The following is a 22227-nucleotide window of genomic DNA, read 5'->3' on the forward strand; positions in this document are numbered from 1 at the left end:
ACCTAGACAACTGGGTGGACAAGCCACCTGTTGCCCCTGATGGATTAAGTACTCTGTCTGCAGCTGACTCCCAGGGATAGATGAGTCTCTCAAGGGCCAGTCCTGCTGGCTCTCTTAAATCCCCTGAACATCAGATTGGGAGAAGACTGGGACTCCAGATGCCCTAGAAGCCGCCCAGGAGAGCACGGGGTTTGTGGAGGGCAAAGGAGAGGAGAGGGCTGGCGCAGAGAGCCAGTTAAACCAACCTCCCATCATACTGTGCCCTTCAGAGGTCAGGAGACAAGCTGATAATGTGTCTGGGGGCTAGAGCATGCCACCAAGAGTAAAGTGAGCCCACAATCGTAAATATTGATTGTCAACTGGGCCTAAATGATGGTCCTTGAAAGGATTTGACCTTTGACATCCTGCTCTAAAAGAGTGCGAGGGGCTCCACTGCACTTTTAAATAATTATCTCTGGAGTAGGTCAGTGCAAAGGGGAAGCAAAGAGAACATCATTAATCATCTGGAGGGGGGGGGGTTGTGCATGGGGCCCCCTCCTCATAGGCTCATTCGACCTTACAAATCACATTTTCCATGGCCCATTGCGATTATGGAGTGTTGGGGGACCACATCCCCCTGGGACTGTAGAAACAACTGGCCCTGCATGGGCCAGAAAGCACCCTGTCATTCCGCCCCAGCCAAGAGGTCAGCGGGCCAGCGCAGAGATGACCACTTGTACTCTTTCCACCCTCAGAAGAACAGTGCAGGAGAGAAGTAAAAGAGAAATGTCAACTCCTGCATGCTGTAGGGAAGAACGCACGGGGAACCCGCAGGATCACAGGAGCCTTTGGGCACCCACTGGCCCTCACCATTATATAAATGCCATAGGGGTATTCCGGGTGGGGCATGGACACCCCTTCGAAAAGATAAAGGAAAGTAAGGCACAGCTTGAGGAAGAGCACATGCAAACAAACCACTCATAAAATATCTACGCTCATGAGAGGCTTATTTGTATGTTTCTTGGTTTTTGCAGTGTACTAAGGAAGAGCAGGGGCACCACCAACATACATTTTAAGCACAGAGGTGGCTGAAGGTAGTTCAGGAGCCACCAGCATGGATTCAGAATATGAAACCTACGCGTCCAGGGTCATGTAATGCATGACTTGCAAAGACTATTGCCACATTTTTAAAGCAATACAGAGCTGGAGATTTTGCTCCACAGCTGAGGAGTGCAGGAACCCCTCAATGTTGGTCTTATGACTGCATTTATGTGGTCTAAAATAGTAAAGTATTACTCAGCTGCATGTTATTTTATTTTCCGATGCTTTATTTAAAGTATATTGCAGACAAAGATATTTGGTAATGATTGAATTTAAGCATGGTTGTTGACTTCATTGGTATGAGGGTGAGTGTTAACATGGAGTTATTGTTCTTATGATGCAGTGACCATTTCTTAAAGCCAGTAGACTTGCCTTATATTTTAATGTGCTCACCCATTGACAAAGCAAATAGCCTTGCCGTATGCTATATATGTGATCAACCCTTGACAAAGCCAAAAAGTGTGTCCTATATTTTAATGATGTAGTGACTCCTTGACGAAGCCAATACAACTGTTTTATTTAAAGTGACACCCCTCTTACAATGTGTTGTTCTAGCAATTATAGGTGGAGTGTTACTGGGATTTTGAGGGTTGTTAGACTTTTCATCCTTGGTGTGGTCTCCCTTAACATTTTGCCTCTGTTTCCCAGGTTGTTGATGTCTGCTATAATCTGTTTTTGCTGGTTTTGTTACTCTGGGCACTTTACCACTGCTAACCAGTGCTAAAGTGCAAGTGCTCCTATATAAAATGTGTATGTAATTGGTTCATCCATGATTGGCATATTTGATTTACTAGTAAGTCCCTAGAACAGTGCACTAGAGGTGCAATCAAATGCTACTAGTGGGCCTGCAGCACTGATTGTGTCACCCACAGTAGTAGCTCTATAAACATGGTTCAGACCTGCCACTGCAGTGTCTGTGTGTGCAGTTTTAAACTGTTAATTCGACTTGGAAAGTGTACCCACTTGCCAGGCCTAAACCTTCCCTTTTCTTACATGTACGACACCCCTAAGGTAGGCCCTAAGTAGCCCCAAGGGTAGGGTGCAGTGTATGGTTAAGGTAGGACATATAGGCCCTCATTACAACTCTGGCGGTCGGTGTTAAAGCGGCAGTAAGACCGCCAACAGGCCGGCTGTAAAAAAAATGGAATCATGACCATGGCGGAAACCGCCAACATAGACAGCCACTTTAACACTCTGACCGCCACAGCGGTACAAACAAACACCCCGGCGGTGACCGCCAACAGACAGGCAGAAGACAATGTACCGCCCACAATATTATGAGAGGCCAATCCACCACCTTTTTCGGGGCGGAATCAACGCTAACAAAAACACGGTGGAAACAGGACTTGGAAGGGAAAACACTCACCTCTCCATACCCCATGAGGAATCAGGACGCCATGGAGCCAGAACTCCAAATACTCCCTGCGTTGGAATTCCTGCTCCTCTACCAGGAGCACGAAAGACGGCGGCGACGACCACGGTGAGTACTGCACCTGCAACACAGGGGAGGTAAAAGAGAGTGACACACACACGCAACACGAAAAAACCCCACCCTCACCCACAACAACGCACACACAAATACATGCAGCAACATTACATATACACCCCCCACACCCCCTTTAAGAACGCAAGGACAAAAGGAAATGAGTTGAACGAGTGTAATAAATAAAAATCCATTAGTCAAAACTTGAAATACAGTATATACAATGATTTACACCAACTACACAAGTCCGGATAGTGCACCATTCATAGTCCGTGGACCACTGGGCCCAAAAAGCATGGGCGAGGCCCACACTCGATACCAGACTTCAAACAGAGAGAACACTGCAGGGGCATCATATTGAAATGAAACAGGTACCTCAGAGGGAAGGGAAGGGGGGCACCTCAGCCGGATGAGTGCACGACACCAGCTCCACGAGCCACAGTCTCACAAGTCTTTACAGTGGGTGGTTTGCCCACTGCTGTATCCTGGGGAGTGCCAAGCCACAGTCTCTCAAGTCTTTACAGTGGGTGATTTGCTCACTGCTGTATCCTGGGGAGTAACAAGCCACAGATTCTCAAGTCTTTACAGTGGGTGGTTTGCCCACTGCTGTAATCTGGGGAGTGCCAAGCCACAGTCTCACAAGTCTTTACAGTGGGTGGTTTGTGCACTGCTGTATCCTGGGGAGTGCAAAGCCACAGTCTCACAAGTCTTTACAGTGGGTGGTTTGTGCACTGCTGTATCCTGGGGAGTGCAAAGCCACAGTCTCACAAGTCTTTACAGTGGGTGGTTGTCAAGCACCGCTCCGCTGGGCCCCGCCGTCTCAAGCACCGCTCCGCTGGGCCCTTCAACTCTAGCACCGCTCCGCAGGGCCCTTCCTGTCAAGCACCGCTCCGCTGGGCCCCGCCATCTCAAGCACCGCTCCGCTGGGCTCTTCAACTCTAGCACCACTCCGCTGGGCCCTTCCTGTCAAGCACCGCTCCGCTGGGCCCTTCCTGTCAAGCACCGCTCCGCTGGGCCCCGCCGTCTCAAGCACCGCTCCGCTGGGCCCTTCAACTCTAGCACCGCTCCGCTGGGCCCTTCAACTCTAGCACTGCTCCGCTGGGCCATTCCTGTCAAGCACCGCTCCGCTGGGCCCGTCATTTCAAGCACCGCTCCGCTGGGCCCTTCCTGGCAAGCACCTCTCTGCTGGGCCCTTCCTGTCAAGCACCGCTCCGCTGGGCCCTTCCTGTCAAGCACCGCTCCGCTGGGCCCTTCCTGTCAAGCACCGCTCCGCTGGGCCCTTCATCTCAAGCACCGCTCCGCTGGGCCCTTCCTGTCAAGCACCGCTCCGCTGGGCCCCGCCGTCTCAAGCACCGCTCCGCTGGGCCCTTCAACTCTAGCACCGCTCCGCTGGGCCCTTCCTGTCAAGCACCGCTCCGCTGGGACCTTCATCTCAAGCACCGCTCAGCTGGGCCCTTCCTGTCAAGCACCGCTCCGCTGCTTCTGCTGTGTGTTGGAGAAGCTGATGTGGCAGGGTGTGAAGGAGATGATGGCATCCAGTACCTTAGGTAGGAAGGCAGAGAATGAGGGCTGTGAGATTCCGGCAACCAGAGCACCAGTGGTTTGAAAGGAGCCACTTGCCAACATGTGGAGTACAGCTAGCAGCTTGGTTTCTGGTGGAATGGTGTGGGGTGTCTGCAAGCTGGGTGCCAACTGTGGCTCAATGTTGCCCAGCAGCTGCTGAATGGCTTGCCAGATGAGCCTGTACCTCTGGGTGATGTCTTGTTGCCGGAGTCCCAGAAGGGTTGTCCTGGTGCAGAATATCCTCTCCTGCCTTCTGCGTTGCCTTTGGGGTCCCTGCTGGTGTTGTAGAAGCTGCTGTTGTTGGTCCTGTGCTCTGCCTCGCTGTGCATGCTGGATGAATAGCACCTCCATGTCTTCCTTTTGGAGCTCTGCTGTTGCTTGTGTGTGCTTTCCTTAAGTACTGGTGTGTTTGCCCCATTTTAACGCCTGCCCTGACCCAGGCGTTATTTTTTTACGCAAATCGGGCTGTGCGTCATTTTCTGACTCCGCATCCCAGCCGTCCATGATTTTTGCGCGGTATCATAAATATGGCGCACAGGTGTTTACGCCATTTTTTGGACAGGAACGCCTACCTTGCATGTCATTAACACAAGGCAGTTTCTCGCATCCAGAAAATGCCGCACCTGGTGAAATTTTGGCATTCGCGGGCATCAAAGTATAAATATGGTGCACAGTTTGTGCCAAAGGTGCGTCAAAATTTTGGATGCACATTCGGCGCAAGCTGAGTATAAATATGGGCCTTAATGTTTAGTTAAAGTCAGGATAACTTAACTGACTAAGGCGGTCATTCTGACCTCGGCGGTAAAAGGCGCTTACCGCCGGTCAGAAGAACGCCATAACACCGCCGCGGCCGCGGTAAACCGCCGCGGTCATTCTGACCCGCAACTGGCAAACCGCCAAAAACCCGACATCCACAAAAGTCCGCCACACCAAAGGTCAGCGAAAAAAAGGCGATGACCAAACCTCCACCGTCACGCCAACAGAAATAGGCCCATACCATTACGACCCACGAATCCATGCGGCGGTCTTTCAAACGTGGTATTCCATTGGAGGTACACACCGCCGCGCTCAAAATACACACACCCTTACAAAACACAACCACATTGGACAATTTGAAATACACACACCTGAGACACATACACACACCACCCCCACACACCCAATACAATATAAAACACACACCCACATTACCCACAAACCCTTACTTCCACAATTGCGAATCAAGGACAGAGAGTGACAGCACTGCTTAGAGTAGACCATCACACCGAGGCTAATCACAACATCACCCACACAATTACAACGGACAAAACACCATACACCACCACACTCACCACACTCCACAACACATACAACATCCCTCACCTCATCCACACCGCCCCATGGCACCCCAAAGACACCCCAGGTTCTCTGACGCAGAACTCAGGGTCATGGTGGAGGAAATAGTACGTGTAGAGCCCCAGCTCTTCGGGGCACAGGTGCAGCACACCACAATTCCTAGGAAGATGGAGCTATGGCAAAGGATAGTCGACAGGGTCAACGCGGTGGGACAGAATCCACGCAATCGGGAGGACATCAGGAAGAGATGGAACGACCTACGGGGGAAGGTGCGTTCCATGGTATCAAGGCACAACATTGCGGTGCAGAAGACTGGTGGCGGACCCCCATCTACTCCCCCAGAATTCACAGCATGGGAGGAGGAAGTCTTGCACATCCTGCATCCTGAGGGCCTCGCAGGAGTAGCTGGAGGAATGGACTCTGGTAAGTCAAATCTTAACTACTACTTCCCACCCCCACCCCATCTGCATGCCAGCACATAGCCCCACCCTCACCCCCACCCCCATCACACCAACTCCTTCCAAATGTACCACCATCACAACCCACCCATCCCAACACCTAGACCTGCATGCGACCACAAAGCATGGACACCCATCACCAAAGCATGCCCACTGCACATAACCATCTCCCCCACAAGCCACCCTCACAAAAGCCCCCACACGGGAATGCCTGCACTTGGGTACACGGACACCCATCCATCCCATGAAAAGCCACACACAGAACCAATAACCATACCCTTATACCCCTGCAGGACCCGAACGCCACCACACCGCCACGGAGGGTCCAGAGATGTCCATCCCACCCCCAGAAGAGGCCCCCAGCGATGACAGCAGCTCTCTCGACCTGGACCCTGATGACAAGCCCGGCCCATCGGGGACTTCTGGACAGTCGGTTCCCCACAGACAGCCACAGGCTACACCAGACCTAACCCCCTCTGGGAACACCAGCACATCTTCCACCCAGCGGGCCCATGCCTCTGTCTCCAGGACACGTCAATCAGCGGTGTGTCCGCCACTACAGGGCACCCAGGTTGACCCACCACCCCAACAACAACAGGGACCTGGGGACAGTGATAGTGGGCACACCGTCCAGGGGACAGAGGCCCAGGGAAACAGGGGAACTGGGAGGGCTGCTGTGCGACAGGGGGGGGACAGGCCCAGGGAACCGACTCTCCAAGAGGCCCTCACCTCCATCATGGGAGCATACCACCACTCCCAGGAGACGATGGCAGCGGTACTGGCCAGGTTCCAGGAGATCCAGGCACAGCAGGAGGAACGGTACATGGGGTTCAGAGAGGAACTGAGGAACATCGGTTCTGCAATGGGGACCATCGTCCTAGCCCTTAACCAGATAGTCACCACATTGCGGGACCATGTGGCACCCCAAAGGGCCCCTGTCACTAGCCCAGGCCAGGAACAGCCTACCACCTCCGCCGGCGCTAGTGGACAGGAGGCCCCCACACAACGTCAGGCCACCAGAACCCCACCTCCTGCTGAAGAACAACCACCCCGCAAGCGGAACCTGAGATCACACAAGAAGACAGAGTAGGATTGCAAGACCCCCACCAGCATAAGATACCCCCTGATGTCATCCCACTGTCCCACATTGTCACCCTGTCCAACCTTGAACTGCCCCTGCTCCATCCTTCCACAAGCATATGGACAATGCACCTGTGCGACTGAGAACTGGACTCTGCCATGGACATTTCTCCACCCCCACCCATCACCGTTTTACTATCATGTACCTATATGTAGCACTTATAATAAATCACCTATTGCACTTACAATTTCAGGAGTCTGCTTTTATTTTACTATTATGTATCACACATAACGGTGCAATTATGTTCTGTTACATTGTAATGACAACATACCAATGACAACAAGCTGTAGTCCATGGGCAAACAAAGCAGAAGTCACGCAGTTGGTCAAACAGCTCTGAAAAGTGAAGGGAAAGTCACAATTCAGCTAAAAGGAAATGGTGGGAAACACAGAAAGTAGAGACGCAGGAGGCCTCAAGTAAATGTAAAATGGCGTGGGTGAATCTTACCTGTGTGCTACTGAAAATACTGTTGGATAACTGTATCCCTGTTGTCCGTGTCGTCCCCGTCGTCTTCCTCCTCTTCACTCTCCACAGGCTCCACAGCTGCTACAACACCACCATCTGGACCATCCTCCTGCAGGAAAGGCACCTGGCGTCGCAATGCAAGATTGTGAAGCATACAGCAGGCCACGATGATATGGCACACCTTCTTTGGTGAGTACATTAGGGATCCACCTGTCATATGCAGGCACCTAAACCTGGCCTTCAGGACCCCGAAGGTCCTTTCTATTATCCTCCTAGTTCGCCCATGGGCCTCATTGTACCGTTCCTCTGCCCTTGTCCTGGGATTCCTCACTGGGGTCAATAGCCAGGAGAGGTTGGGGTAACCAGAGTCACCTAATAACCACACACGGTGTCTCTGTAGCTGTTCCATCACATAGGGGACGCTGCTATTTCGCATAACATACGCGTCATGCACTGACCCAGGGAACTTGGCATTCACATGGGAGATGTACTGGTCTGCCAAACAGACCACCTGGACATTCATCGAATGATAACTCTTTCTATTTCTGTACACCTGCTCACTGCCTTTGGGGGGTACCAAAGCCACATGGGTCCCATCAATGGCACCAATGATGTTGGGGATATGTCCAAGGGCATAGAAATCACCCTTCACTGTAGCCAAATCATCCTCCTCAGGGAAAACAATGTATCTCCGCATGTATTTCATCAGGGCAGACAACACTCTGGACAAAACCTTAGAAAACATAGGCTGAGACATCCCTGATGACATGGCCACTGTTGTCTGAAAAGACCCACTTGCCATAAAATGGAGTACTGACAGAACCTGCACCAGAGGGGGAATCCCTGTGGGTTGGCGGATGGGGGACATCAGGTCTGGCTCCAGCTGGGCACACAGTTCATGAATAGTGGCTCTGTCAAGTCTGTAACGAAGTATAATATGTCGTTCTTCCATTGTCGACAGGTCCACCAGCGGTCGGTACACTGGAGGATTCATACTTCTCCTCGCAAGTCCCAGCGGACGGTGCCTAGGAAGGACAACATGGAGTACAGAGTCAAGCAAGCCACAGGTTCGTTCAAACAGCTTGTACAGTAAATGAATCGCAATGCAGTGAAAGGCGTGTATGAGTGGCAATGCACGGCCTAGGCCGGTGTGACGCAGTAGAAATTAAGCCATGTGGGCCTTTGAAATGGCGGCTGCCTGACCTGTGAAGTGTGACAATGGGATGTGAGGTCAATGCGCTGGCGTGGCACACCGTGGCGGTAGGCGGTCGAAGACCGCGGTGCGAAGCCGCATTGGTTAACATTGAACCCTATGGGTCTCAGTAGCCAATGACGATGTGCGCTGGCGGTCGCGGTACGCACCGCGGCGGTACGCACCGCCGCGGGCGTGACCGCCATTTTCTTGCTGCTTAATCACTCGAGACCTGATCATCCACAGGAGAGGACCTATACTGCAAGTGCTGCTGTGACCTCGGTCTGGGAGATACTATGGCTGCTGCGACTGGGGAAAGGGCCCCTGCCTTCACTTCAGAAGAGTTGGAGAAACTTGTTGATGGGGTCCTCCCCCAGTATGCGCTACTCTACGGTCCTCCAGACCAACAGGTGAGTACACTGGGTGCACGTTGAATGGGCTATGCCTGTGTTGAGTGGGGTGTATGTAAGATGGTGGGGAGGGGAGCGAATGAGGACTGCAACGCACGACAGATGAGAGCATGTGCCACATGCCAAGGTTGGGGAGGGGGGGCCACTCACATCTACCATGCAAAAGTGATGATATTTCCTTTCCCACCCTGTACATGTCACATAGGTCAGCGCCCATCAGAAGATTGACATTTGGCGTGCCATCGCCAAGGACGTCCGGGCCCTGGGGGTCCACAACAGACGGGGCACCCACTGCCGAAAGAGGTGGGAGGACATCCACCCGGGACCAGGAAGACCGCCGAGTCTCTGCTGGGGATGACCTCCCAACGTAGGAGGGGTGCCAGCCGCCAATTGACCCCCCTGATGTCCCGGATCCTGGCGGTGGCCTACCCCGATTTGGATGGGCGCGTGAGGACATCACAGCAGACACAAGGGGGTGAGTATCAGCTCATTCTGCTATCTTTGTGCGCAGTGGAGGTGTCTGGGTTGGGGAGGAGGGCTGTGGGTGACTTTAGGCCAGGGCGCTTTCTGTAGGCTAGTCCCCTCCTTTAGGCATGGCCCTGTGCCCCCGCCCCCCACCTCTGTAGGGTGCCAAGTCGAGCTATCCATGGTCCTGCATCACCCATGTGTGCATTTGTTGTCCATAGACCTGTAGGCCTAGTCACAAGTACTGAGTAGTGTACCCCGATTGCGCGGCGTAGTGCAGGGGGCTTCTGTGTCTGTCCTCTCTGCCAACGGTGTTGCCAATGCATGCACTCAACCTATCTTTATTTCTCCCCCCACCCATTTTCTTTATCTTCCTGTGCATGTGTGCATTAGCATCATCAGGCGGAGGAGAATTGCCATCGGAGCACGAGGGAGCTGCAACTCACATGGCCCCGGAGGGCCATGCTACAGACACCGAGTTCACCAGTGAGACGGAGGGCGAGGGGAGCTCCACAACGGGGACCCGTGGAGACGTCAGCGACACCGACACGTCCTCGGAAGGGAGCTCCCTTGCGGTGGCGGCAACATCCGTGCCCACCGCCACAACAGGTACAGCTGCCACCCAGCACACCAGCCCCGCCCTCCCAGCAGCCCCTCGGCCTTCGCTCCGTGCCCGCTCGCCCAGGAAGGCGGGCATCTCCTTCGCCCCAGGCACTTCAGGCCCTGCCCCAGTTACCCCTGCTGCCCTCAGTGAGGAGGTCATTGACCTCCTCAGGACACTCATTGTTGGGCAGTCTACCCTCTTGAATGCCATCCAGGGTGTAGAAAGGGAGGTGCATCGGAGCAATGCATACCTGGAGGGCATTCATTCGGGTCAGGCTGCCCATCAACGATCGTTCAATGCTCTGGCCTCAGCACTGACGTCAGCCATTGTCCCGGTTTCCAGCCTCCCTCTTCTAACTGCCTCTACCCAGTCCCAGTCTCCTGTTCCTCTGCCTATCCCATCCACACCATCAGACCAGCCTGCACACACCTCAGCACCCAAGGGCAGCTCATCCAGACATAAGCACCACAGATCCCACAAGCATTCACACAAACAACATCCAGATGCAGACATGGCAACAGTCACTACCACCTCTGTGTCCCCCTCCTCCTCGTCTCCCTCCTCCCTCCCTGTGACGTCTCCACTCACACCTTCATGCACACCACCATCAGCCAGTACTTACATCACCAGCACACCCTCTACAACAGTCCGCACACGTGCAGTCACCACCCCCACTGCCATTTACACGTCCCCTGTGTCCTCTCCCAGTGTGTCTGTCACCCCCTCTTCCAAAACACACAAACGCAGGCAGCCACCCACCCAACAGCCATCCACCTCACCACAGCCTCCGTCACAAGCACCTGCACCCAAAGACAGCACACTTGACTCTCCTACAACCACATCCTCTTCCTCCACTCCCATACCCACTACACCTACCCGTCCCTGTCCTTTCCAAGTGCAGTTCCTTTCCAACCTTGAGCTCGTTCCAGTCACTGACCCACCCCCTCCATCTGGTAAGAGTCCTAGGAGCACCTCAGCCACCACCAGCCCTGCATCGAGGGCGACCATTGTGCACGGGTTTTGGAGTCCACCTTTCCCGAGTGCAGATACATCGGCCAGCAGCAAGGGGACAGCCAGCCCACCCCCTGGGAAGAGAACCCGAAAAACAAAGGGCCGGCGCGAGAAGGCTGAGGCGGCTGCCACCAAGGAGCGTAGTCGTGGCCCGTCACCTGCCACAACATCAAGGGGAGGCAAGGGCCAGAGAGCTTCATCGAAGGGGGGCAAGGGCAGCAGGGCGGAGAAGTCAGCCAGCAGGCGCGCGGACCAGGAGGGCCCCACCAGCCCCATACCGGGTGTGACGGAGGACACCCACGGGCCCAGGACTCCATCACAGGAGGGGCCAGCAACCGCACGGTCGGAGGGCGACTAAGCGGGGAGTCCTGGCCAGGTCTGGCTCCCTTGAAAGACAGGACAAGCACCGCTGAAGAGGGCCCCGCCAAGACAGGCACCGCAGAACAGGGCCCCGCCAAGACAGGCACCGCTGAAGAGGGCCCCGCCGTAAAGAGCACCGCTGAAGTGGACCCCGCCAAGACAGGCACCGCTGAACAGGGCCCCGCCAAGACAGGCACCGCTGAAGAGGGCCCCGCCGTGAAGAGCACCGATGAAGTGGGCCCACCAAGACAGGCACCGCTGAACAGGGCCCCGCCAAGACAAGCACCGCTGAACAGGGCCCCGCCAAGACAGGCACCGCTGAAGAGGGCCCCGCCGTGAAGAGCACCGCTGAAGTGGGCCCCGCCAAGACAGGCACCGCTGAACAGGGCCCCGCCAAGACAGGCACCGCTGAAGAGGGCCCCGCTGTGAAGAGCACTGCTGAAGAGGGCCCCGCCAAGACAGGCACCGCTGAAGAGGGCCCCGCCGTGAAGAGCACTGCTGAAGTGGGCCCCGCCAAGACAGGCACCGCTGAACAGGGCCCCGCCAAGACAGGCACCGCTGAAGAGGGCCCCGCCGTGAAGAGCACCGCTGAAGTGGGCCCCGCCAAGACAGGCACCGCTGAACAGGGCCCCGCCAAGACAGGCACCGCTGAAGAGGGCCCCGCCGTGAAGAGCACCGCTGAAGTGGGCCCCGCCAAGACAGGCACCGCTGAACAGGGCCCCGCCAAGACAGGCACCGCTGAAGAGGGCCCCGCCGTGAAGAGCACCGCTGAAGAGGGCCCCGCCAAGACAGGTACCGCTGAAGAGGGCCCTGCCGTGAAGAGCACCGCTGAAGTGGGCCCACCAAGACAGGCACCGCTGAACAGGGCCCCGCCAAGACAGGCACCGCTGAAGAGGGCCCCGCCGTGAAGAGCACCGCTCCGCTGGGCCCTTCAACTCTAGCACCGCTCCGCGGTGCCCTTCCTGTCAAGCACCGCTCCGCTGGGCCCTTCCTGTCAAGCACCGCTCCGCTGGGCCCTTCAACTCTAGCACTGCTCCGCGGTGCCCTTCCTGTCAAGCACCGCTACGCTGGGCACTTCAACTCTAGCACCGCTCCGCTGGGCCCTTCCTGTCAAGCACTGCTCCGCTGGGCCCTTCATCTCAAGCACTGCTCTGCTGGGCCCTTCAACTCTAGCACCGCTCCGCTGGGCCCTTCCTGTCAAGCACCGCTCCGCTGGGCCCTTCCTGTCAAGCACCGCTCCGCTGGGCCCTTCAACTCTAGCACCGCTCCGCTGTGCCCTTCCTGTCAAGCACCGCTCCGCTGGGCTCTTCCTGTCAAGCACGGCTCCGCTGGGCCCTTCAACTCTAGCACCGCTCCGCTGGGCCCTTCCTCTCAAGCACCGCTCCGCTGGGCCCTTCATCTCAAGCACCGCTCCGCTGGGCCCTTCAACTCTAGCACCGCTCCGCTGGGCCCTTCCTGTCAAGCACCGCTCCGCTGGGCCCTTCAACTCTAGCACCGCTCCGCGGTGCCCTTCCTGTCAAGCACCGCTCCGCTGGGCCCTTCCTGTCAAGCACCGCTCCGCTGGGCCCTTCAGCTCTAGCACCGCTCCGCTGGGCCCTTCCTGTCAAGCACCGCTCCGCTGGGCCCTTCCTGGCAAGCACCGCTCCGCGGTGCCCTTCCTGTCAAGCACCGCTCCGCTGGGCCCTTCCTGTCAAGCACCGCTCCGCTGGGCCCTTCAACTCTAGTACCGCTCCGCTGGACCCTTCCTGTCAAGCACCGCTCCGCTGGGCCCTTCAACTCTAGCACCGCTCCGCTGGGCCCTTCCTGTCAAGCACCGCTCCGCTGGGCCCTTCCTGTCAAGCACCGCTCCGCTGGGCCCCGCCGTCTCAAGCACCGCTCCGCTGGGCCCTTCAACTCTAGCACCGCTCCGCAGGGCCCTTCCTGTCAAGCACCGCTCCGCTGGGCCCCGTCGTCTCAAGCACCGCTCCGCTGGGCTCTTCAACTCTAGCACCGCTCCGCTGGGCCCTTCCTGTCAAGCAGCGCTCCGCTGGGCCCCGCCGTCTCAAGCACCGCTCCGCTGGGCCCTTCAACTCTAGCACCGCTCCGCTGGGCCCTTCTTGTCAAGCACCGCTCCGCTGGGCCCTTCAACTCTAGCACTGCTCCGCTGGGACATTCCTGTCAAGCACCGCTCCGCTGGGCCCGTCATCTCAAGCACCGCTCCGCTGGGCCCTTCCTGTCAAGCACCGCTCCGCTGGGCCCTTCCTGTCAAGCACCGCTCCGCTGGGCCCTTCCTGTCAAGCACCGCTCCGCTGGGCCCCGCCGTCTCAAGCACCGCTCCGCTGGGCCCTTCAACTCTAGCACCGCTCCGCTGGGCCCTTCCTGTCAAGCACCGCTCCGCTGGGACCTTCATCTCAAGCACCGCTCCGCTGGGCCCTTCCTGTCAAGCACCGCTCCGCTGGGCCCCGCCGTCTCAAGCACTGCTCCTCTGGGCCCTTCAACTCTAGCACCGCTCCGCGGTGCCCTTCCTGTCAAGCACCGCTCCGCTGGGCCCTTCCTGTCAAGCACCGCTCCGCTGGGCCCTTCAACTCTAGCACCGCTCCGCGGTGCCCTTCCTGTCAAGCACCGCTCCGCTGGGCCCTTCAACTCTAGCACCGCTCCGCTGGGCCCTTCCTGTCAAGCACCGCTCCGCTGGGCCCTTCCTGTCAAGCACCGCTCCGCTGGGCCCTTCAACTCTAGCACCGCTCCGCTGGGCCCTTCCTGTCAAGCACCGCTCCGCTGGGCCCTTCATCTCAAGCACCGCTCCGCTGGGCCCTTCAACTCTAGCACCGCTCCGCTGGGCCCTTCCTGTCAAGCACCGCTCCGCTGGGCCCCGCCGTCTCAAGCACCGCTGGCCCATTGACAGTGCCGGTTCTGTGTCGAGCTGGTGTTCACGCTGCACTCTGAGCACCCTGCCTCCTCCAATACCAGTGGAGTCAGTTATCCATCTGATGGACTGTGGCTTTGAACTCCTCAGGATGGCACAGTGGGCAAGCCACCCACTGAAGAGACTTGTGAGACTGTGGCTTTGCACTCCCCAGGATGGCACAGTGGGCAAGCCACCCACTGTAGAGACTTGTGAGACTGTGGCTTTGCACTCCCCAGGATGGCTCGTGGATCTGGCGTCGTGGACTCCTGTGGCTGAGGTGCCCCCCCTTCCCTTCCCCCTGAGGTGCCTGTAGTTTTATCATCTGATGCCCCAGCAGTGTTCTCTCCAACGGTATCTGGTCTCCTGTGTGGGCTTTGCCCGTGTGTTTGTGGACATTGGCCCACGGACTGTGGAACTTTAACGAAATGAGCTGGACTTCTTGCCTATGTATTTAGATTTAGCACTGTTCATTTGTTTTTTTTAATATTTAAAATAGATGATTTTCCATGACTTCAATGAACCTCTGAGTTGTTGCTCTGCATTGGTGTGTAGATAGTTGGGAGGGGGGTGTGGGTGGGTGTATGGCGTATGTGTGTGCACGTAATCTTTCCTCCCCCCCCCTCCCCTGTGACGTAGGTGCAGTACTCACCGTTGTCGTCTGCGCCGGCGTTCGTACTCGTGGTAGATGAGCAGGTAGACAGTAGCTGGTAGGATGTTTAATTCGGGTTCCATGCTGTCCAGGTTCCTCGTGGAGTGTGTATATGTGAGCGTTTTCCTGTTCGTAGTCTGTTTCCGCCGTGTTTTTATCGGCGGGGCTCCCGCCCCGGAAAAGGTGGCGGATTGGTGAGTTGTGATAGGGTGGGCGGTACATTGTCTGCCGCCTGCCTGTTGGCGGTGACCGCCGCGCTGTTTGTCTGTCCCGCCGTGGCAGTCGGAGTGTTAAAGTGGCGGGCTGTGTTGGCGGTTCCCGCCAGGGTCAGAATTCCTTTTTTTTAACCGCCTGCCTGTTGGCGGGTTGGCCGCCGCTTTATCACCGACCGCCAGGGTTGGAATGACCCCCTAAAGGCCTTAATTCTGAAATTGTGTTTTGCCTGGATAGTGTGTTTTCTTCCTTTGCAGGTGTATTTTAAGGCTTCTGTGGATAGTGAAAGGAGCATTGTCTTATGTATTAGTATGGCTAATAGTAAGGTCTGAATAAATCTTGGCAAGTGACATGAAGATTTGGGGCCTAATTGCAAGCATGGGGGTCACCACCTTTAACAGTACGACTGTCAAAATAAGAGTTTGGCGGTCGGACCGCCAAAGACCGCCATCTCCGCCAGGATCAGTGACCCAGACGTGATGACGGCAGTCGTGGTTGTAATCAGCCACTGCGGCACTGAAGTCAGCACCGCCGTGCTGGTAATAACCTTGTTCTCTGCCAGTATTTTCATGGTGACCTGACCACTATGAAAAGGCTGGTGGAGAACAAGTGCAAGGGGCCACAGGGGGGCTCCTGTACTGCCCATGCCAATATCTTTCATGTTGAAGATTCTGTTTCTTTGAATTAATGCTGCTATAGGACATTACGAGAGACTTTCCTTAGACTTCAAAGGGTACAGACCTCTCTACGTTCCAAGTATGAAGGTTTATGCTAAACACTTCTTCCTTTTTCTGGAGGACATCTAATGAAGCCTTTGCTATGCTGACACCATCTTGCATTTCCAAATTTCTTTGAGATTTCTCTATTGCTGTGCTTATTATCACTTAGGGTCTGATTACGACCCTGGCGGTTCGACCATCGGACCACCAACACGGTGGTCTGCAGTACTCTACCCAGCTGTATCATGAAATGCTGGTGGGCCAGTCAGTGTGGTGGCATTGGCTTCAGCTCTAAAGAGAGCCGAGGCCAATGCCAGCTGCACCGACTGTGCTGCCAGCGCAGTCGTAATGTACACTGTCTGTCATGGCACACAGCGTGCATTCCGACTGTGCTGACAGGGGCGTTCTGCACTGCCCACGACATAGGCATGGGTGGCGCAGGAGCCCCCTGTGGCCCCTTCCATGCCTTTTTGCCGGCCTTTTCATGGCAGCCTTTCTGCCTTGAAAAGGCAATCAGAAAGGCAAGTTGTGATCAGCATGGAGGTCCCGACATCGGCACCACCGTCCTTGACCACGGTTTTCCACACCACTACCGCTATGGGATCCAAGATCCTTGTGGTGGTGGGGGTGTTGTGGCAGTCCGACCAGCAGTATCCTAACCTGGTGGTCCAACCATCAGGGATGCGACAGTCAGACCACCAGCTTGGGTACGAAGGTCCAAAAGTCCGCCGTCCTCATCATCAACCCCTGAGTATCTTAATTTGATAAGACTGAACCAATTGCAATATTGTAGCTTGCCAGCTGTAATTCTGTATATTTTCAATATTTCTATGATTTGCATATACATTGGATTGATTATTGTATTGACTGGAAATAAATCACTTAGCCTTAATTTCCAATTTTTGGCTCTTATTGTGTGGGTCTCACAAAACATTGAAATTGTTTAATATTGTTGATTCCCTTGTCATCTCCGTAAAAAGATCTATGCAGTGAAAAATAAAACTACTTAAAGTACTTCACTGTGGCCTAATATAATACAAGAAACCTGGTCAGTGTAAGTCACACAGTCAAGTTTACTAACTCAGCACATATGTTAGAAATTCACCTAGCTTTTTGATAAAGCAAATTATTTTCTGCTCAATCCAGAAGCCTGTGAAAAAAATCATACACAAAAAGTACAAGAAAAAAACATGTGCAATAATCAGGATTTAAGAGAGGATAATGCTTGCGTCAAATATTTCAGTTCAATAGGTCACCTCCTATGGTGTAATCTGTAGTGCAAGAATTCATACTCTGTGTCTAGGTGCAAGTTGTTAATGAGAGGTTTTTGTGGCCGGTGGTAGAATCAGTACTCAAAAAAGAGGAAACAGGAGGGTCCTTATCACGCAAGGAGATAGACTGCATGCCTATATATATGGGGTAGGGTACCTCACATGTTCTGTATGTACTGTTTCTAATATATAGAGACTTAAAGGAAAGTCAATTGATCATCATAGTATTAGTTTATTCAAAATCTGTACATTCTTGTAAAAAAAAACATTATCTCCATGATGTCATTCTATCATTCAATGAGGGGGAACAATTAAATTACATTTCTTACCTCGTATTGGTTGTGAAAACAGTGTATACCGTCACCACTGAGTGAATATAGTTCTGCATGATTCCACCAACTTTGTGTTTATGAAAGATTCTGTTCCAAATTGGTTTCGCCCATTTACTATGCCTCTCATGTTAATTTCGTGGTTACTGGAGTGCACTTGTTTATTGCTAGTTTATTGACAGTGTCTGTCTTTTAAGATAAGGTTGCTGTGATGCAGATAGGCACTGGGCTGATTACATGTGAACATATGTGCATACTTGTGTGCACACATGCTCAGGCTTCATGTGAGAGACTGCTGTCATGCACAGCCTTGTAGCCGCATACAGTTTACATGACTGTGGTAGTTTTAAACTACAAATTCAATACGGCAAATAAACCTTTTGCCAGGCATAAGACTTCATTTTTTGTACTAGTAAGTCACCCCTAAGCTAGGCATTAAAAAGCCATAGGACAGTGTGCATGGTATTTAAAAAATAGGACAAATATGTTTTATGTTTTACATGGTCTGGCAGTGAAACGCCACTTTTAGATAGCTGGTATTTTTTCCTGCCCAAGGTTTATGTGGGTTTTATGTGACCAGCTGCCTTGGAATATTGAGGGCTTCCTCACAGAGAAATGTGTCCGGGAGCAGTGGGCAAAGGGCCTGAGTGTGGAGGTGAGTGGGTCTTTCTGCGAGGATGGCGGAGTGGGAGCTGAGCCCATTCTGATTACAGTTAAAAAGGACCTGCCCCAGTACACAGAAAGCGACCTGACACCAGTCCTGCCCCTGCCTTTTGCTTCACTAGTCGGACCCAGATGAAAGGGAGGAACTGACGCAAATGGATAAAGGGGTGTTCCCCACCCACAGGTGGGCACTGGTCATTAAAGTGGCATCCCTAAAACCTGAAGGGGTGCAGGTCCATTGAACACATAGACAACTGGGTGGACAAGCCACCTGTTGCCCCTGATGGATTAAGTACTCTGTCTGCAGCTGACTCCCAGGGATAGATGAGTCTCTCAAGGGCCAGTCCTGCTGGCTCTCTTAAATCCCCTGAACATCAGATTGGGAGAAGACTGGGACTCCAGATGCCCTAGAAGCCGCCCAGGAGAGCACGGGGTTTGTGGAGGGCAAAGGAGAGGAGAGGGCTGGCGCAGAGAGCCAGTTAAACCAACCTCCCATCATACTGTGCCCTTCAGAGGTCAGGAGACAAGCTGATAATGTGTCTGGGGGCTAGAGCATGCCACCAAGAGTAAAGTGAGCCCACAATCGTAAATATTGATTGTCAACTGGGCCTAAATGATGGTCCTTGAAAGGATTTGACCTTTGACATCCTGCTCTAAAAGAGTGCGAGGGGCTCCACTGCACTTTTAAATAATTATCTCTGGAGTAGGTCAGTGCAAAGGGGAAGCAAAGAGAACATCTTTAATCATCTGGAGGGGGGGGGTTGTGCATGGGGCCCCCTCCTCATAGGCTCATTCGACCTTACAAATCACATTTTCCATGGCCCATTGCGATTATGGAGTGTTGGGGGACCACATCCCCCTGGGACTGTAGAAACAACTGGCCCTGCATGGGCCAGAAAGCACCCTGTCATTCCGCCCCAGCCAAGAGGTCAGCGGGCCAGCGCAGAGATGACCACTTGTACTCTTTCCACCCTCAGAAGAACAGTGCAGGAGAGAAGTAAAAGAGAAATGTCAACTCCTGCATGCTGTAGGGAAGAACGCACGGGGAACCCGCAGGATCACAGGAGCCTTTGGGCACCCACTGGCCCTCACCATTATATAAATGCCATAGGGGTATTCCGGGTGGGGCATGGACACCCCTTCGAAAAGATAAAGGAAAGTAAGGCACAGCTTGAGGAAGAGCACATGCAAACAAACCACTCATAAAATATCTACGCTCATGAGAGGCTTATTTGTATGTTTCTTGGTTTTTGCAGTGTACTAAGGAAGAGCAGGGGCACCACCAACATACATTTTAAGCACAGAGGTGGCTGAAGGTAGTTCAGGAGCCACCAGCATGGATTCAGAATATGAAACCTACGCGTCCAGGGTCATGTAATGCATGACTTGCAAAGACTATTGCCACATTTTTAAAGCAATACAGAGCTGGAGATTTTGCTCCACAGCTGAGGAGTGCAGGAACCCCTCAATGTTGGTCTTATGACTGCATTTATGTGGTCTAAAATAGTAAAGTATTACTCAGCTGCATGTTATTTTATTTTCCGATGCTTTATTTAAAGTATATTGCAGACAAAGATATTTGGTAATGATTGAATTTAAGCATGGTTGTTGACTTCATTGGTATGAGGGTGAGTGTTAACATGGAGTTATTGTTCTTATGATGCAGTGACCATTTCTTAAAGCCAGTAGACTTGCCTTATATTTTAATGTGCTCACCCATTGACAAAGCAAATAGCCTTGCCATATGCTATATATGTGATCAACCCTTGACAAAGCCAAAAAGTGTGTCCTATATTTTAATGATGTAGTGACTCCTTGACGAAGCCAATACAACTGTTTTATTTAAAGTGACACCCCTCTTACAATGTGTTGTTCTAGCAATTATAGGTGGAGTGTTACTGGGATTTTGAGGGTTGTTAGACTTTTCATCCTTGGTGTGGTCTCCCTTAACATTTTGCCTCTGTTTCCCAGGTTGTTGATGTCTGCTATAATCTGTTTTTGCTGGTTTTGTTACTCTGGGCACTTTACCACTGCTAACCAGTGCTAAAGTGCAAGTGCTCCTATATAAAATGTGTATGTAATTGGTTCATCCATGATTGGCATATTTGATTTACTAGTAGGTCCCTAGAACAGTGCACTAGAGGTGCAATCAAATGCTACTAGTGGGCCTGCAGCACTGATTGTGTCACCCACAGTAGTAGCTCTATAAACATGGTTCAGACCTGCCACTGCAGTGTCTGTGTGTGCAGTTTTAAACTGTTAATTCGACTTGGAAAGTGTACCCACTTGCCAGGCCTAAACCTTCCCTTTTCTTACATGTACGACACCCCTAAGGTAGGCCCTAAGTAGCCCCAAGGGTAGGGTGCAGTGTATGGTTAAGGTAGGACATATAGGCCCTCATTACAACTCTGGCGGTCGGTGTTAAAGCGGCAGTAAGACCGCCAACAGGCCGGCTGTAAAAAAAATGGAATCATGACCATGGCGGAAACCGCCAACATAGACAGCCACTTTAACACTCTGACCGCCACGGCGGTACAAACAAACACCCCGGCGGTGACCGCCAACAGACAGGCAGAAGACAATGTACCGCCCACAATATTATGAGAGGCCAATCCACCACCTTTTTCGGGGCGGAATCAACGCTAACAAAAACACGGTGGAAACAGGACTTGGAAGGGAAAACACTCACCTCTCCATACCCCATGAGGAATCAGGACGCCATGGAGCCAGAACTCCAAATACTCCCTGCGTTGGAATTCCTGCTCCTCTACCAGGAGCACGAAAGACGGCGGCGACGACCACGGTGAGTACTGCACCTGCAACACAGGGGAGGTAAAAGAGAGTGACACACACACGCAACATGAAAAAACCCCACCCTCACCCACAACAACGCACACACAAATACATGCAGCAACATTACATATACACCCCCCACACCCCCTTTAAGAACGCAAGGACAAAAGGAAATGAGTTGAACGAGTGTAATAAATAAAAATCCATTAGTCAAAACTTGCAATACATTATATACAATGATTTACACCAACTACACAAGTCCGGATAGTGCACCATTCATAGTCCGTGGACCACTGGGCCCAAAAAGCATGGGCGAGGCCCACACTCGATACCAGACTTCAAACAGAGAGAACACTGCAGGGGCATCATATTGAAATGAAACAGGTACCTCAGAGGGAAGGGAAGGGGGGCACCTCAGCCGGATGAGTGCACGACACCAGCTCCACGAGCCACAGTCTCACAAGTCTTTACAGTGGGTGGTTTGCCCACTGCTGTATCCTGGGGAGTGCCAAGCCACAGTCTCTCAAGTCTTTACAGTGGGTGATTTGCTCACTGCTGTATCCTGGGGAGTAACAAGCCACAGATTCTCAAGTCTTTACAGTGGGTGGTTTGCCCACTGCTGTAATCTGGGGAGTGCCAAGCCACAGTCTCACAAGTCTTTACAGTGGGTGGTTTGTGCACTGCTGTATCCTGGGGAGTGCAAAGCCACAGTCTCACAAGTCTTTACAGTGGGTGGTTTGTGCACTGCTGTATCCTGGGGAGTGCAAAGCCACAGTCTCACAAGTCTTTACAGTGGGTGGTTGTCAAGCACCGCTCCGCTGGGCCCCGCCGTCTCAAGCACCGCTCCGCTGGGCCCTTCAACTCTAGCACCGCTCCGCAGGGCCCTTCCTGTCAAGCACCGCTCCGCTGGGCCCCGCCATCTCAAGCACCGCTCCGCTGGGCTCTTCAACTCTAGCACCACTCCGCTGGGCCCTTCCTGTCAAGCACCGCTCCGCTGGGCCCTTCCTGTCAAGCACCGCTCCGCTGGGCCCCGCCGTCTCAAGCACCGCTCCGCTGGGCCCTTCAACTCTAGCACCGCTCCGCTGGGCCCTTCAACTCTAGCACTGCTCCGCTGGGCCATTCCTGTCAAGCACCGCTCC

This window comes from Pleurodeles waltl, chromosome 3_1 (genome assembly GCF_031143425.1).
Source record: "Pleurodeles waltl isolate 20211129_DDA chromosome 3_1, aPleWal1.hap1.20221129, whole genome shotgun sequence".
Lineage (NCBI taxonomy): Eukaryota > Metazoa > Chordata > Amphibia > Caudata > Salamandridae > Pleurodeles > Pleurodeles waltl.